General features: G+C 33.3%; 1 non-coding gene across 1 annotated transcript; it reads left to right on the top strand.

Moving 5' to 3' along the window:
• Positions 1 to 10,841: 10,841 nt before the first annotated feature.
• Positions 10,842 to 10,915, top strand: Trnai-aau. Its single transcript has one exon. It is a non-coding gene; the product is annotated as a tRNA-Ile (tRNA).
• The last annotated feature ends 5,880 nt before the right edge of the window (positions 10,916 to 16,795 follow it).

The following is a 16,795-nucleotide window of genomic DNA, read 5'->3' as shown; positions in this document are numbered from 1 at the left end:
TTTCAGATTCATGTTCAACATCCTGGAAAAGGAGAGTTAGCAAAATGTGATTAGAAAAATCAGAGTTTTGAGACAAAAAAAAATTAAGTACACTTCGATTTTCAAACCTAATATTTAAATTTTTACAGATTTCCAAGGAATGTTGACATAGAACGAAGATGGGTGAAGGCTATTAAAAAACAGGACTGGACACTAGCAAGTACATTATAAGATATATTGGCGGTTTCGGAACAAGTTCTCTAATAAAGCCAATAAAATGTGAAGACTGTAAATAGTTTAATGTCAAATACACAGTATTCGTACTGTCAATTAATTTTTATTAAAGATCATGGTTGTTTGACGTATCCATCTCGAGATGTCGTAGTAATATGCTAAGAAACAGAAAAATTTATAAAATTTTTAAATAATAATGAAAGCAGAACACCTAGGCTACAGAAAAATAAAATTGTTTATCATGTATTAAAAAACTTTCTGAATGTGAACATATTTGAAAATTTGCATGAACATCAATTATATAATTTCTCTAACAATTGTAATCATTTAATAGAACTTGTAAGGGCTGAATGTGAAAAGTATATCGATGTACGAATAAATCATGAAGTCAAATTATTTAATTCGGTAAAATCTACGAAAAGGTAATTATTAAATAAATTAATATTATTTAGAGGATAATAAATATATTTAAATTATTTTGTAGTCTTATTTAATATGACACTATAATATACTATTTTCTGAATTACAAACATAAAATTGAATATTTGTCATAAGATGTAAATATAATGTTTAATATGTAATAAAAATATTACTTAATCCGGATCTGCTTAAAGATGTGCGCGATCAGATTGCTTTCCACACTCCACTTCCCCGGATTTTGCATTCACTGGTACCCGTGCACTGGAATTGGATACGGCCAGTCTAGGTGGTCTGTGTCCAACACCTTTAAACAGAGGCAAAACTATCGGTGGAGTCAGTGATTCCAAAAAAGTTTTCATCGTATCAGTGTATCATTTGTCTACAGAATCGTTCGCTCGACGCAAAAAATTAAAAGAAGTAAAAATATTCAAATTAAACTGCTTAATTCTGATCGAGTTCGCCATTTCTCAATTTTTATTGGTTCTCTGTTTTTTTTCACAGTTACGTTTCTCACAATTGTCTCGTTTCTACACCACTACCTAATTCTTCTTCATTTTGTTGTACCAAAAATAGGGAAAATAGCCAACAAGCAATAAGCCAGTCTCAAAAATTATTTAAGTAGTTACACATGTTTTGTTTTTAGTTTATAGTGATTATATTGCGTAGTTTGTCTTGCAGTTGATATTTGCATTGTAAGACAAACAAATGGTGTAAATAAATGAATAAATCTTTTACATATGTACAATGCACCAGGTAGGTTAAAAACGTGATTAATTTCGATATGCGTCTGATTTTAACCCCTCTTTCACTCCAACAAACGATTTGCAGGAAAACAAAGCAAAACGAACTCATATAGGCTTTTGGTATAATGACCAGGAGTATATATTACGTACTGGTAGGCTCAGGGGAGCCATATGTAAAGGAAAAGAGTGTCGTATCGCCGCTGAAACCCACCAATGTGTCCGGAGCTTAATTGGATAGAGCATTAGGCCAGCGAAACAAAGGCCTAATAATTTTTCTTGGATAACGTTTCCCAAATCCCTATCTCTAAGCGCCGCGCAGATATGAACAGATGTAGATAAAATGGACATTAGCGCGGACTCCCTGGAGCACATTTGCAAGTAGGCTTAGGAAATGACGTCCGTATTTATTATAAAACAAAATAAATATAATACAGGAAATATATATCAACACTTAGGTATATTTTTTTGTGAACAATTAGGTGCTGTAGCAACCATTTTCCTGGTGCCTAGTTGGTTTTTCGTTGTGAAATCCAGAGACAAATTTCTTCAAATATTCATAATTCAAATCATAGAAATTTGAGTAGCAGTTTCAGGTCACTAATAATCAAACTTAAATTTCCTAAACAAAAACGATTTATTGTTTTCAAAAAGAAGGCATTAGGTTATTGTACTAAAATTAGTTGTAAAGGGGTGTTCATATAAAACTGCTCACTCCTTGTATTTCTTGCCTTTGTATCTAGAGAATAAATATTAAATATGAAAGAACAAGAAATTTTCTTGCTATTTTAAAGAAATATATAAGAATAGTATAATTGAATGTTGAAAATACATGAGGAAAGTGTTAAATTACCGAGGATGATATAAAATGTATTTTTTAAGAGTGTGAAAACTAATTACGTCTATTGATTTACGATTTATTTACAATTTTTTAACGTATATACAGAGATATGTTGTTAAATTTCTTAAATTTAATATACAAGCTAATATAATCTAACTTTCTCTCAATTCTTTGCTAACGTTTTTTCCATCGAAAATGTTCAGAATTCAAATTTACCATTAATTTATTATCAATCCTGCATGTCCTTCTAGCAATCTATAAATTAAAAAACAAAATGACATGTGGTGATGATCAGATTCCTAGTTTTCTAGTAAAGGATTGCTCCTATGCACTCCGCTTCTTAGTTATTCAACATTGCTTTATCAACTGGCGAATTTCCTGATAGGTGGAAACTTACAAGAGTGTACCCAATTTTAAAAAGCGGTAACTCTGCGGATGTAAGAAATTATCGCCCTATTGCCATATTGTCTAACATTGCAAAGGTCTTTGAGATGTGTCTGTTTAAACAAATATTATATAGCTTAAAGTTGTACATATCACCAAATCAGCATGGTTTTTTCCGAATCTTTCAACTTTATTTAATGTGGCCGAGTCTACCCAGTATACGTCCCACCATGCTGATGACAAAGGGCAAGTTGAAGTCATTGACACGGACTTCTCAAGGTGAATCGTAGTATTTTGCTACGTAAGATGGAACGATATGGTTTCAGCGATAGCTTACTCCGCCTTTTCAATTCTTACCTATATCATCGAAAGATGTATGTCCCTTATAATGGTTTCAAGTCGAATACTTAATGCGGCATCAGGAGTACCTTAAGGCTCTAACTTGGGGCCACTCCTTTTTATATTATTTGCAAATGACTTATCTCTATCGTTAAAGTCAAATTATCTTATGTTTGCCGACGACTTGAAATCTACGTCTGAGTGTCTGTTACTGCAGGACCTTGTGGATCTTGTTTACATATGGTGTACTGATAATTATTCACCTGTTAACATAAAAAAAAAATGTGTACGTTTACTCTTAAAAATCAGCCCTTCATATTTGATTATAATATAGGTATGTTACATTCAACTCGCTCTCAGAAAATTAAGGATCTTGGTGTAATGTTTGGCAGCAGATTGTATTTTTCTGATCATATTAATGCAAGTATTAAATCGGCATATAGTATGCTAGGCTTTGTTATAAGAAGCACAAATTATTTTACTGATATAGGTGCATTGAAGAGTCCATCTATATCTGTACTATTCACTAGTTCGTTCGAAACTCGAATACTGTAGCCTTATTTGGCACCCTTGTTATCAGATATACAGTAACCACTTGGAAAGAATACAGCGGCGTTTTCTCAAATTCCTGTCTTTTCGTATTGACAAAAAAAGAGTTGTTTTTAATAGAAAATTTGAATGTTTCTGGAAAAAATATAATTGATGACGTCATTAGTCGTTTCTGTCAAATTCCAAAGATAATACTTTCGATTGAAAGTGGAGCTTAGCTCATCACATTTAACACCACATGTCCAACATTTTATTTAAATTTTTTATATCCTCACAGGAGGCCCATACTATCGAGTTTGAGACCTGTACATTAACACAATATCTATTGATTCTTGATGAGAAAACATTTTATACGACGGCTAAGTAAAACTGCAACATACAACTAAAGAACACTAGACATATTGACCTACCATCAGATTTGCTTGATTGTGGAAATCACGTGGAATGTCAGCCAATTAGAGAAGCGCTTCACGCATGTAGCGTAGGCCGAGGGATTCTGGCCGTGCACGTGCACAAGATGCACAGGATCAACTTACATTTATGGTTAATTTTCTTAATTCATTTTTTCGAAAACAGAAGCATTTAGACTATCAGTTGCTTAATAAAAGTTGCTCATTTTTGGGACCTCTATCACCCTTTTCAAGGAACGCACTTATTTCAGGAACATCCTGTATTGGTCTACCTAATTACTTTTTCAACTGTTAAATAAGTAAAGCATTCTAAGGTATGTAAAAAGTTGAACAGGTTTTTATATCCTTCTTAAGAAGATTTAGAGTACTTATTTCTCTTTTGTTTTTCATGAACTAATCGACGTTGAATATTAAAACCAACTAATATAATTTGTTTTTCCAAGGGGAATTTCTAATATTTAATTAACTCCATAGATTTAACCGCAAGCCAAATATTTTCCTTAACGTCATGTTGACTTAAAATATTTGTCCAGCAAATAACTAACAAGGAAAACACCTTCCCAGCGCCATTATTCAAGTTTCGGACGGGAAATGCAAAATAACAAAGCCGCCTGCGAAAAACAATCCGAAAAATCGAAAGTCAGCTCATCGCGCGACGGCACTGTAAACAGGCTATGATAGGTTCCTCATTAAACAAATACCAGTGTCCCAGAGGCGAGTTGATTCCGATCAACAAACCAATTTATACGGAGCGATTGACACTGTAGAAAATTAATGATGCATCAGTGGAAGTTCTCAGACTTTCTCGGTTTACTCTGGAACAATGGCCTCCGGTAAAGACAACGCCGTTTTTGTTGCCGACCGAAGAGTTACAAATAGCTGCTTCTGTGTTCTATTATATGAAACAGTGTTTTGTCAATCGATTGGTACCAAAGTTCCGGCCAGAAATTATTTCAATGAAAGCCCGGTTATCTTTAAGGGGAGATCTCTTTGTCGTCGTACGGTGAAACGTCGAAACGAATATATCTGAAAGTTAACGTAAAAATGACGTCGAATCTAATTAATTTGATACGAAGTACTCGAACAATTATTTAACAACTTGAAAATATAATCTTATAGAGATAATAATTAGGTACGTGGCTTAACTATAAACGTTTATAATAACGCTTATAAATGTTTATGAACGCTTTGTACAAATTATGTCAAAATTCGACATTAATAATGTGACTACTTAAATTATTGCCAAGTTTTAGATTTTCTCGAAATTTATTTTTATTGAATTTATTAGCTGTCTAGCTACACTATTTAAAATAAAAATTAATAACTGAAAAATTTAGATATTTGAGTTTAATAAATAAGTCTTTATGGAAAGTTACCATTTATTTGTAAATAAAATCAAAAAACCATAAAATCGCTACAAGTGATTAAAAATTAGCAAAATATGGGAAATGTTTGCTAGCACCACGTATTTACAAAGCAAATAATCCAAATTTACAGAGATTCCCACTGTTTTGAAAATGTGATGTAAAGGTTTGAATTAACAGCAATGCGAATTATGAGAAAACTACCAGGAGACATGAAAGTAACAACGATAATATTTAGTTTAAAGTTGTGGCGTCTGCTGTTGAAAATCCAAATATTAGTGCCAGGAAATTAGTAGTAACCTTGGAGTTTACAAAAGCTTGACAAATAAAATACCTATTGAAGAAGTTTCATCCATATCATATTGAAAATCAAGCACTGTTACCGTAATTAGGAAAGTTATTAGTGAAATTGGAGATTACAAAATTTGGATGAATAGAATTTTGAAAAAAGAATACTCATAGTCGCAAGCTAACTTAAAATAAATACCCTTACAATATTTTTCCCGACAAAGGAACGGGCGCAAATCCGGTATTTCACATAAAAATGTTTTTTTTTTGCAAAAACTACGCAACTTAGGTATAGGGAAAGCTATTAAAAAATTGTAGGGTCTACAGAAAGGCATTTAAAGAGATCATAAAACACAGGGTGTTCTATTCGAAAAAGTCGAGATTTTTCAAATTTTAAATTATCAGGTTTGACACGAATTTTTTTGCCCCCTGTATATCGCAGGTCAACTTTTGATGCGTTTTTTGAAAGAGCCATATTCACTCTACAGTTCCTGAAAAAAAATTTCTAACCGTCATACATTCATAATTATGTCAACTACTAGAAGTGACGAAACATAAGAAAAAAAATTGAAAGTCGATTATCTCGAAATCTATGAATTTTTTAATATGGATCATAACAGAAATTCCGTTAATTTTTCACGTAGAAATCGATAATGCCATAAAAAATACAGGTTTCCATTTAAGAAAATTAAGTTGCCCAGGAAAAAATTAACACCTTGTATATGCAAATATATTTTCATTTTGTACAATATATTTTCATTTTGTGCAGCTCGGGAAAGTAGGCAACTCTGTAGAAAAAAAATTAAGTTATATCTTTTATTAACCTAGATATTGGACTTACGCGCACTAGGTGGACACGGTGTCTATACAGGGTGAGTCATTAATAATGGTACACAGCTAAATGGCAGATTGTTATCGTCAAAATATAGTGATTGAGCCAAACTTGTTCTACAGGGTGTTAATGTTGAAAAAATATTTTCGATTTTTATCTATATTTTATGTACGTATGGACCAATTGTTTTGAAAATTTGTAGTTTTACGTTTTTTGATGAGGCAAATACGAATATGCAAACAGTGTTGGGGTTACGTCTAGAGGGCACTATTTATACTGTCCTATCTATGTAAAAATCTGTCTAACTTTTTGTATTTTACAATTTTGAAATTTTTAACTACAAATTACTGAACTACATTCAATTCTAAATTAAAAAGGTACACTAGTTACAAATTGATAAACTAAACCGTTTTCGAGATACATAAGTTTTAAGTTTTTGAGATTCGGCGGGAATTAAATTAGAAAATTAGCAGGTCTTAACAATTAAGACAAACATTACAGCAATTGAAAATTTTATTATGCTTATCTTAAATTATTAACCACCAGCGAGTTCAATGCACTTTATTAGCCTTTAATTTAAATAAAGATCTATGATGATTAACAATATGAACTCATTCTTGAATATTTGTCCACGGCATTCATGGCCATTAATAATGTTTTTGTAAACTAAAGATTTAAGATATCTCCAAGAGTAAAAATCCAGCAGATTTAAAACAGGGCTACGAGCAGGCCAAGGTACTTCGATATCGCGTCCAATCGGGCGGCAAATTTCTATTAAGACATTCTCTTTAAACAAAAGACAAGGAAAAAACTACTTCCTAATTAAATTGAGTAAAATTGACAGAAACACTATGGTATTGTAGTGGCAGCTGTCAATTTATTATATCATGCCTACTACTCTGGAAAAAATAATTTTTTAATTTAATTCCCGTCGAATCTCAAAAACTTAAAACGTCTGTATCTCGAAAACTGTTGAGTTTATCGATTTGTAACAAGTATACATTTTTTATTTAGAATTGAACGTGGTTCAATAATTTCTAATTCAAAATTGTAAAATATAAAAAGTTAGACAAATTTTTACATTGACAGGACAGTACAACTAACGCCCCCTAGATGTGATACTAACACTATTTGCATATTTGTATGTGCCACTCAAAAAACGTAAAGCTATAAATTTTTAAAACAATCGGTCCGTACATATTAAAATATAGTAAAAAATCGAAAATATTTTTTCAACCTTAACACCCTGTAGAATGAAAAGGAGCAACAATTGATTAAGGCATGTTTGGCTCAATTGATGTTAACAATCTGCCATTGAGCTGTGTACCATTATTAATGACTCACCCTGTATATATTACTGGCTCTGTTTGGCGTCCAGTGTTTGCGCCATCTCGTGCTCATTTTTTTAAATCTTGAGGAGGTCGAAGTCTTAGTGTCATATGCTATAAATGGAATTTAATAAAGATTTACTATTAAATAAAATGAAAAAAAGCAATCAAAACGTAAGTGTTGTGTTGTTAATTGTGAAAATAAAGATGGTGAAAATCCAGAATTACAATTTTATCGTTTTCCTGGAGATTCTTATAAATTAGCGAGGAAAATTAAATGGATTGTAGCAATGCGTCATCAAATGTAATTATTTTTTTTGACATCTCAAGTCATAATTATTAATTACATACAAAATGTTATAATTGTCGTTTTGTAAAAAAAAATGTTTAAAAAATATTATCAGCTAAAAAAAGTTATTTATGTAGTAGTTTTTTTTATTAAAAATATATTATTTCAGTTTCAGGATAACTCAGAATATAAAATAAAATAGGTATAGGGTCATATCAAGTTGATTTTATATTTTTAATAGACTAAAAAATATTTTGTTGATTATTAACTATGATTTGATAAATAACTTTTCATTTATAGGAGTGATAGAAAACCGTGGCTTCCCGGAGAAAATTCTAGGATTTCCAGTGTCCATTTTGTTGGAGGAGAAATATCCAATAATTCACTGAACGAATCTTATAATCCCACTATATTTCCTCCAATATACAGGAAAAAAAAACAAAATTTCAATGCGAGCTGCGAGATTGAAAGTAGGACGACATAAAATCATTATTCGATACAGCTCCAATTGAGGTTGATAATAGTAAGTTATTATCTGCTTAAATTCCATTTATAGCATATAATACTGGGGCTTAAATCTACTAATATAAAACCACCTTATTTAAAGAAGTAAGCACGGCTGCATGCCAAAGATACTTTACTAACGTAGAGAAGTTTTATGGATAGTTCGAGGAGGCGAAAACTCATGTCCGCCACGGCCTATCCATTTAAATATTGTTATGCATGCTCACACTGAAATGGGCGATAGCCCAGTCACACATAAACCAAAGTTGAGCTCTGATACCTAAAGAAATACTTATTTGAAAAAATAAGTGCATGCAACTAGCTAATTGAAATTGTGAGCCAAATAACTGATTTCTAAGAATTCCATTCCACAAACTGTCGTTGAGGACAAACTTCAGCTGCGGCGTGTGGATTTTTTCTACCCATATGTGGCTGTTATAACAATTATCGATTGGCCGTCTGTAAACGAGATAAGTGGCAAAAACTTCAGATCCAATTAAGATGGCCTGTACAAGGCAAGCCTGTGCAAAGCATTTTTTCTAGCGCTGGTATCCGATTGCACAAAAAAAAACACTTAAAGTTACGGTAGCAATTTTGAGAATATTTAACATACCCATATGCAGATGCGGATGTGTATGGTATGTGGTTATTTCTATCCCTTAGAACCGAAGAGGAAAATGAAGAAATTATCTCTTTTCGATAGGTTCGATAGTAGAAAAGGCATATATAATTTAATTTTTATAATTTTCTTCGTATTTAAAGAAGAAAATAATTTTTTTCCCGTTTGAAGGCCAATTAAATTCGCAGGAAGGGGTGGCGATATTTTTTTATATAAATTACCCTTAATTTACTAAATTTACCCTTAATTATCCTTAATTTTCAACGAAGAATCACACCCTCAATTTTTTCGCACTTATTTATACACTGTAGATAATTTTCCTTAAGGAAAACATTAAAGTATTTGGATATAAATAAAAATGATTTAATATACAATTTCTCTGATATGGAGCTCATCAAAAATAATATATTTTAAAATGTAGTCATCTTAGGAAATGTCCCTGAAAATATATACTTTCAGAGACGAATTACCCATGATCATAGAAGTCAAAAGTATGCAAACCCCCAAAAATCACAGCATTTTTGGGATAAAGAGTGAGGACAAAAGTCTCAGCATTTTTCACGGAGCATCCAACCTTAAACTTGAGGTAAAGGTCAAGGTCCAAGGTGATGTCAATATCAAGTCGTTTTTTTTTAAAGGCGACTCTCCTTTATGATCCCGGAAATGGAAAGAGCAGAAAATTCTACATTCGAATGTGACATTGACCGTGACCTTAAGGTCAATGGCCAAGGTCAGTTCCAGGTCAAATATTGATTTTTACTGTAATTTTTTATTTTTGACTACCCAGTCCCTTCTATTTCATGCCGGAATAATTACTTGACCTCTACCTGACCTTGACCACTGTCCCTAAGGTCACGTTTAACATCATAATAACATGTAGAATTCTACGCTCTCTTATTTCTAGCGTCGAAATAAGACGTGGCCACTCCAAAAACCGATATGACCTTGACATGTTTATTCAATTTTTGTCCTCACCATTTATCCCAAAAATGCTTTCTCACTATGTTTTTTGGGGAATTCCATACGTTTGACTACACCTGTATGTACGAACGAGCAGCAATTACGTTAGTTCTACAGCAACTGATGTTTGTGTTAATAAAAAACTATGTCTATAAAAAATTAATACAGTCGGCTTACTGCATTATTTCAACTTTTTGCCAGTATAAAACAATTAGTAGATAACGACATGAAATTTACAAAATAGATTTAAATAAGTATTATGGCATATTTCTCTTCTTTGTTAGATTCGTATAGATGTATTGTTATAGATTATACGAACATAATCACTTTGAATTATACTCCTCATACCTATAATATTCTGTTTTATGTCGACTGATAGTCGATAAGGGTTGCAATAATTATTCGAATGAAAGGCAGATTATCATCTACTGTAAATATTGCTTCTATTAGAAAAAAATTTAGTAAAAACAGTTAAGTGATTTTAGTATGTTAAGTATACCTACTGGAATATCGAACAAAAAACTTAACTATTCTTTCTGTTTGAAACAGGATACGGGATGTTCCAAAAATCTCTTACATCAAGGAAATTTTTTTTCAGAGGTAACGTAGTACTAAATTATTCTCGGAAGACTAATTTTTTGATATTGCATTTGTCGTAAAGTAAATTTGTATCTTTGAGTAGACTAATGTCTACTTTCGATTTAATAGAAATCATTTCGGCGCAAACCAGGTCTCACTTTTTGAATAAGTGTAGCTCAACTGGCCCATTAGCTCAGTTGGTTAGAGCGTCGTGCTAATAACGCGAAGGTCGTGGGTTCGATCCCCCCATGGGCCAGAAGTTTTTTTTTCAAGAGGCAACTGATTTTTGAAGTTTTATATTTAAAATAATTTAATTTTATATAGGTATATTTTTTAAGGTCCGCGAGATTTGATGTGCGCTGATTAGAACATTTTTTTGTACATGACCAGAGAAAACAGAATTTTCTCCTTTTCGATAAGCTTCTTTTCTTCAAAGTACACAAAAATTGTACTCATAACTGGTCTTTTAGGCATGATAATATATCAAAAATTGTTACAAAACTTAGGAGAAAGAAAACAAGAAATCACAGTTGACATACACGTAACCATAACCAAACACCACACTTTTCTTGAACGATATCCTGTTGTGAGGCTACTTCACTTACATTAAAGTATTTCTAATGCGCACGCTTAGTAGCATTGATATAATTTTAATTTATTAATTACTATAAAAGTCAATATTGTTCTAGAAATTTAAATATATAAATGCTATAATTCTTTTAGTTTGTCACTTGAGGTTTGAAACTTTCTTAAATATTTCTAAAATTGCCAGAATATCGCGATATTTAAGGTCATGACAAAGAAGACATTTTTTTGGTACTTATATCCAAAGTACATAAGGTCGAAAATCGATCTAGTACAAAAAATGAGCAATTCTTCATGACAATGTGCACTATAGGACCGCGCAGCCTTTATGAAAATGTGGGTTAAGTTGACCGAAATTGTGGTAAGTTGTTGGTTTTGTGTTACTGACCAAAAGTCTCCACAGTACTTGGGTCCGGAAAACAATTCTTTCCCACTTACGGCGATCTGAGTCAGTTCTGCTGATGATTCTGAACATTTCACAAAAGTTACTGTTTTTATTGAAAAATTCTACTACTACTTTTCAGCCAAAATCGGAATACTTCGGAATAATACAAATAGGGTCATTCCATGTCAACGGACCCAACGCTCACAGTCGACCTCTCCAATTTTCATAAAATTTTGCACAGATATAGCCCTTGGTCCTAAATTAAACTGGGTAAAGTATTAGACTCTAATATGCTCTTTTGTTCACTAGTTATAGGCTTTGGTCTACAGGGCCATCTTGCAACTTTGATTGCTTGTTTCTTCAGTTTGGAAGACGAGGAAGGATGAAATTTAGCTGATTAGGACAACTTTTTGTGCCAAATCCAGTCGTGCAAATAAAAAAGCAATTGTAGTCAAACCTAAATTGCAAAATGGTGCCAAAGTTGAGCAAAATAAATCAGTTTCTGAATTAATGTCCATATGTGCTTTAACCACAATTAACTTCAGTTGCTGCAATTTAATTCAGGCAATAATAATAAGACATGATAAGCTCAAACATAATATTTTGGTGTTGACTCATTCTTCCTGATTCACCCTTTATGCATTGCGTTCGAGGAATAACCTTGAAAACATAGGCTATTTCTCTATCTAGAAGGCCCGGGTACAAAATGAAAAACAATAAATTTGGTAGAACAAACAACGCTCTTTCAAATGAAACAGAAAAAAAAATTAAAGATGACCACATTCCGATTTTTGCTGCTGAAGACAGGGTAAAATTTGCATAAAAATTTTTTGCTTTCAGAAGCATAGTTATTGAATTTTTGAAATTAAGCACAATAGAGACACTAATGTAGACTACTCTTGGGAAAATTACCGCCTGATTTAAATAGCAGCATCTTAAGCTATCTGTGCTTAAAGTATGGTCATTATTTCAGAAACTGATTTGTTTTGCTCAAATTTGGCGCCAATTTGCAATTTAGGTTTGACTACAATTGCTTTTTTATTTACAAGACTGGATTTGGCACAAAAAGTTGTTCTAATCAGCTAAATTTAATCCTTCTTTGTTGACACAGACTGAAGAAACAAGCTTTGAGGGAGTTTGGAGCACGTGCGTGATCATGGTCAGATGGCCTTGCAGACTAAAACCTATAACTTGTGAAGAAAAGCATATTAGAGTCTAATATTAGTTTAGGACCAAGGGCTATATCTGTGCAAAATTTCATGAAAATTGGAGATGGTCGAGTGGGAAAGTTGGGTTAGTTGACATGGAATGACCCAATAGGTAGTTCAAATCGTTCAAATCGCCATTACGAAGCACCAAATAAATAAAAACATTTCAAAATAAAAGAAAATAGCTCAAAATAGTTTTGGAATCACAATACGAGTAATATACGCTTCTTACTTGCTTAAACAAGCAAGTTTTTGTTAAAAAAATCGCCTTTCATTTAGAAGGCGTGCAAAAAGAAATATATCAATATTTTCCGACAAATTCCCGTTTCATAAACCCTCATTTAAATACGCCAAGTTCGAAAACACCATAAAGCGTCACTCTGTTAAAGTAGACGAAATAACTGGAGAAGGGTAGGAAGGAAACGGCGACGTGGCCGAACATATTCAGATTGAGAACTTCCTGCTGCGAGGCGAGCCGGCGATGGCGACCGTCCCGGGAGGCGGCGGCGCGGGGGGCGGCAAAGAAGACGACCCGAGCCGAGAAACTATGATGATCATACAATACGGCATAGAAGGCTGCGATATCGCCGGTGACGTGAAAGGAAACTGCAGTCCGTGTTACCCTCGTGACAAATGACTCCGGCCTAACAATGGGAAACTCTCCTCGCCGCCTTCGCGAGACTGTATCTCGCCGACCCGACCTCTTACGCATAGCCGCCTGCGAGCGGCTCGTAACGTGAGTTATGCCCCCGTTTTTGGTCTTGATGTAGCCCGGGTCGCGCCAAATCCATATACATTACGCCACCTATATATTGCGCTCAATATTCATGAACCACCCCGACTAATCTCATCGGAAATTTTAAAAGGATAGAAATTTTCCGGGCCGGAATAAATATGGCTGGCAAGCGTGGCAGGCATATTCTCCTTAACGCAGATTTAGGTAGTGGGGAAAGTTTTCCATACTGGAGAAGTTCCAAACCGCTGTTTACTGGATACTGCTGGTCGGAACGTATAACCTGCAGAGTAGTTAACATTTATTTATTTATTTATTCACTTATTTACTTATTTACACTTTTAAAAAATCGGTGTGAGTGAAAGTAGTTAAGCATTTTGATAATTCTACTCATTTGTACTGAAACTGAAACTGAGTACTTTCAATCAAATATAGGTACCCGTTAAATAAATTCTCCAATAAACTCGTATTTGGTACACTTGTATCTAAATTTGGAGTAAATGTCCTCATTATTGAGTGACCCCGCCCCATTCTATGGTTGTCGTGCGCTGCCTTTGTCTATTCCCAACGTCCCCATTAGGTCACCTCGTGGCATGGTGTATACCGTGTAGTGCTGGACAAGTGTCCGTTAATCCGGTTATTTTGGTGAAAATTATGTTTAAATGCAGTGATTACAATAATTAAAAACAATAATATATTGAGTCTCGATTAAAAATTTTTTTAGAAGTCGCTCAAGATTTTTAAAAATTTCCAAAATCGTCAAAATTTTAATTTTTTTTATTATTTTTCTCGTTATTTTATCATTATCTAGATTGAAAAAAATCTCGATTCTGAAAATTTCAAATCCATATTTTAATTTCTAAAGGTCACTCATAATTATTTTAACTTTCAAAGTAGTGTACCTATGTTTTCGAGCGATCTCTAAAATATAAATATCAACGAACTGATAATTTTTTTTTATTGAATTTGATGAACAAAATTATAGAAATAAATGATGAGTCACTTAAATTTTAAACAATTTAAAAATTATAAATATTTGATACTCACGGTGCGGTAGTAAATTTTGCATCGAGAAATTTTTAAAGTGTCGTAATTTATTTCTATTCTTTTGTTCATCAAATTCAATAAAAAAATTATTAGTTCGTTGTTATTTATTTTTAGAGGTCGCTCGAAATCATTTTAGGTACACTACTTTTAAAGTTAAAATAATTCTGTGACCTTTAGAAATTAAAATATCGATTTGAAATTTTCAGAATCGAGAGATAATGATAAAATAATGAGAAAAAAAATTAAAAAGAAAATTCAATTTTTGACGATTTTGGAAATTTTAAAAAATCTTGAACGGCCTAAAAAAGCCGATTTTTGGAGAGGGCTCTTAAAACATGATAAACTAACGTATTTTCACAAGACACACGAAAAAAAATAATCATTTCTTTTACTATACTTACTTTATACTATGAGGGCCGCTTGGTGGTAACGGATCCAGAGGCTTTTTGTCCTCCCTCTTGTAACGAGCGCTCAAATAAAAACGTGGTCAAGTTGGTTTTGAAAATTTGGACGTAGGGCGTAGCGTATAGCAAATGAACTTAAACGTCATCTGTCAAAGCGCTATATCGCCGCTATCAATTTGAATATTTTCGTTTTAAAGCGTTTAAAATGGTGTTTTCTCAAGAACAAAAAGTGTTTATCATAGAGTCCTACTTTAGAAATGGACGCAAGATTGATGGAATATGGAAGTATTCTATTGAGGAATGTTTCATAGAATTTCAAGGAAGGAAGCGGCCGACCTAAAAAGCGGACTGAAGAATTAAAAGAAAATGTCCAACAAATAATGGAAAATGCGCCAAGAACTTCTGTACGTGTTTTATCACAAATGGTGGGAGTATCAGTCGGTACCTGCCACACAGTGTTAAAAAAAGATTTGCGTTTGTTCTCCTATCGTTTAACTTGTCAGCAAGAACTTCATGAAGTTGATTTTCCGCGACGGGCTGTATTTTGTGAATGGTTTTTAAACAACTACGGTGAACTTCATAATATCACCTTTTTTTCTGATGAAGCCTGGTTTCATTTAAGTGGTTACGTAAACTTACAGAATATGAGATTGTGGTCTTCTGAAAAACCAGATAACTTTTTTGTCGAGGGCCCTGTACACGCTCAAAAAATTGGAGTTTGGTGTGCTCTCAATCGAAGGAGGATTTATGGACCTATTTTTTTTAATGGTACTCTTACTGCGCAAAGGTATAGAGAAGAAATTATCGCTTCTTTTGTTAACCAGCTGGAAGAAAACCAAATTACAAACTTTTACTTTCAACAAGATGGCGCAAGGGCACATACGGCAGGCGAGACGATGAATATGTTGAGGGAAGTTTTCCAAAATCGACTAATAAGTCTCAATGCTGAACATGAATTTCCACCGAGGTCATGTGATATTACGCCGTGTGATTTCTTTTTCTTACCTTAAAGACACTATTTTTGAACTGCCTATTCCTGATTTAAACCATCTGCAGGTTCGACTTATAGACAAGATTCGTGAAATTAACAATACCCCGAGCATCTTAGAAAATGTCTTTAATTCTTTGAGGAACAGGTGTGAAAAGTGCTTGGAACAAGGAGGGGGACACTTTCAGCAACTGCTTTAATTTATTGTTATAACAAGGAGGGGGACACTTTCCGCAGCTCCTTTAATAGTTTGTTATTGTTATCACGATTATTCTTTAAAATAAAGTTATATAGTCATTAACGTTATTGAAACTGACAGCTGCTATACAGCTCGTTGAGAAATGAGGTTAAGTTGGTCGCTATAAGCTACTCCCTACGTCCAATGTGTTAGAGCCAACTTCGACCACGTTTTTATTTGAACGCTCGTTATTACGTGTTCAATGCACAAAAGCGCCATATAATAAAAAACAGAATAGTTGAACTGATTGTATTCAAATTTACCACGCAATTTTAAGTTTTGATTATTCCTATTCTTAAATACACCTATATACAGTGTGTTTCCCGATATTTTGCACTCCATCGAAGCTATTGATGGAGATAGAAAAAATGTCAAAAATCAATAAATGTCGAAATTTGATTATTTGGCCATATTTCCCTGATTACACAGATCAACATTTTATCTAGGCATGTGCACGGGAATTGAAGATGGTATTCTAGGGTTTTTGGGGTCGCTGATTACGATGAGCGGGTCGGTTACGCTCCATCACGTCAAGTTCAAGGTCATTT

The sequence above is a fragment of the Anoplophora glabripennis genome, unplaced genomic scaffold, assembly GCF_000390285.2.
Source record: "Anoplophora glabripennis isolate ALB-LARVAE unplaced genomic scaffold, Agla_2.0 scaffold119, whole genome shotgun sequence".
NCBI classification, from domain to species: Eukaryota; Metazoa; Arthropoda; class Insecta; order Coleoptera; family Cerambycidae; genus Anoplophora; species Anoplophora glabripennis.
Note: the sequence above shows the minus strand (reverse complement) of the source record. Positions and strands in the feature narration are given on the sequence as shown.